Below are 2,632 nucleotides of genomic sequence, written 5' to 3'. Positions count from 1 at the left end.
TGCTGAGAGGACACCACACAGAAACACTGCTTCTGTGGGAGGCAGGGAGACCTTGCCTTGGCTGGCTGATCCCCAGCTAAGCCCCTCTGAAAAGCTCTTCCCTAACACGGGAAGGGCCAAAAAAGAAAAAATACTGAAGAGTTAATGGCTTCCAGAACAACACAGAGACACCAATGGCCACATAGAAAGATATTTCCAGACAACAGTTTTCTGGCCTAAGTGCCTGGGGCATAGACTCGTGGTCCACGTGGGCAGTTTCCCCTCTGTGGCATGCTCTGGAGGCAGCTTTCCTCCCCTCCTCACCCTGTGACGTTGGTGGAAAAGCTCTGACAACAGGCAGGACTGACTAGGTATAAAAGCATCATGACCCTCACACAGCCCTGTTTAACAGTCTGTGCCATGGCCCATTGGGGCCACAAATGGCACCAAGTGAGAACTCTGGGGGAAAATACCTCCTGGGAGGGTTTACGGGGCAAGTGAAAGCTGCCAGCCACCCTGTCTTCCTTTGTGGAGATAACTAATGAATAATAACTTGTATTACCACACCAACAGGAGGCTTCACCACATGCTTGCCCATGTTGTTCTTCACACTAGGCTGTTCAGCTGCTTGAGGGAGGAGAGAGGTTCTCTGGCAATCAGGATGCACTACAGATTTTGGTACCTCTGGATATCTTCAGACCTGGTCTCTGGGATGACCTAGCCCATCAAGGAAAGGGTGAGCCACATGTTCTTCTGGCAAAGGCCCAGGCTCTCCATGGGCCCAGCTAGGGCAGCCCTTAGCCAGCAGGGAGACGGGCTCCCGCCTGAGCATCCCGGGTACGGGAGACCCGCGGTGCGGTGGAACCTGGGCTCTTCCCAGGAGCTGGGCGGTGGCAGCGGCCTCCAGAGGGAGCTGTGCCAGGCAGAAGAGGACTAGCAAGAGACTGCTGGCTCCCTCAGACGACCTGCGGGCAGGCTTTGCTCCCTCGTGGACTTCTTTTTTTTTCGAGTGTACCTTCCCCTCCTTAGTTACTCAGTCAGAAGCAATCAGAGGAAACCGAGTGTAAAGGGAAACGCCGGCTTTTGCAAAGGTCCACAGATGATGAAATAAATAAAACAAAACAGAAAACAAACAAAGGAAATAGTTTTTCCTCTACGCTTTTAGTTATTGTAGAAGCTACTTGTAACACTGGTTAAGTAAAAGCTATTAAGTCACAGGAGTAATTTTACACTAGAGAGTACCTCATTCTATGCTAACCATGCAAATACAGCTGAATTTTTATCTGCTACGTGACACACTGCATGTCAAGTACACGAACACTGAAAAACTGCCAGAGATGAAGCGTAAGGGAGATGAATGCTTCAGGCACTGGACTTGCTCTAGGGTCAATTCCTCCCAATCTGAGCCCTTGTGAGTATCTCCACATGGTTTGCTCAAATACTGACTGTCGTGTTGATGGTCTGAGCAGCATCCAGCTTGTGCGTTGCTCTTGTGGCGTGCAGAGTGTTCTTCTAATGGGTGGCATTAGAGACAGAAAATGAGTACTTGGGAGTTACATAACTGCTTGCTCATTGGCCTCTTTCCCCCCCTTTTCTCTCCCACCAGAGATTTATCTTTTTAGCACCAATATTTTCCTGAAGTTAAAATATGTATAAAATGTATGAGTTCCTGAGCAAACAAGCCTGTCAGGTGCCTAAAGGCCACGTAGAATGAATGCAAGGTGAGAAAAAGGAGAAGGGAATGTTACTAGTAAGTGATATTTCATGCTTAACAAAACCAAGGGAGTAATTTGATACAGTAGAAGGCTGGGTTTCCCTTGAGACCTGCATTTAGAATAGCTTAAATTCTACAATATTTGCATAAGCTTAACTTTGCCCATTGACAAAACGTCTCCGGGTAACCTGTTCCACTGTCTCACTTCCCTCACACTACAAAATTTCTTCCTTATGTCTAACCTAAATCTCCCCTCTCCCAGTTTAAAGCCATTACCTGTTGTCAGATTGCTACGTGCCCTTGTAAAAAGTCCCTCATGCCCTAAGAAGCAGGCAATGGGCACTGCCTGACTGCAGCTCTGGGAGCCGGCCTGGAGCAGCCCGTCGTGCTGCCACATGGCAGCAGGCACTGACCTCTTCCCTCTGGTCACCAACGACAGGACCTGAGGGAACAGCAGGAAGCCGTGCAGGGGAAGGTTTAGGTTGGACATCAGGGGGATTCTTCACCCAGAGTGTGGTGAAGCACTGGAATAGGCTCCCCAGGGAAATGGCACCGGGCCTGAGGATATTCAAGAAGCCTGTGCACGGTGCCCCCACAGACATGATGTGACCTTTGGGGTTGTCCTGCCCTGGGGCAGGAGCCGGACTTAGTGATCCCGGATGTCTGAGGAGGCGGCTGAGCCACCACCCCTGCAGACATCTAAAAAGGCAGACGCGGTGCCACGGGACAGGGTTTAGCGGTGGCCGTGGCAGAGGGTTGGACTCGACGATCCAGAAGGTCTTTTCCAACCGGGGTAACACTGTGGCCTCACTGCCGAGCGGTGCTGGGGCTGCTCGGGCGGTGGGTGCCCCGCGCGGGGCCTTCCTGCGCCCGCGGCCCGGGGAAGGTGCGGGGCGGCCGGGCCGAGGGCCGGGCTCCCGGGACTGCCGGGCTCTTGGG

This window comes from Chaetura pelagica, unplaced genomic scaffold, assembly GCF_000747805.2.
Source record: "Chaetura pelagica isolate M959 unplaced genomic scaffold, ChaPel_1.0 scaffold142, whole genome shotgun sequence".
NCBI lineage: Eukaryota > Metazoa > Chordata > Aves > Apodiformes > Apodidae > Chaetura > Chaetura pelagica.
This window is presented reverse-complemented; position numbering follows the sequence as displayed.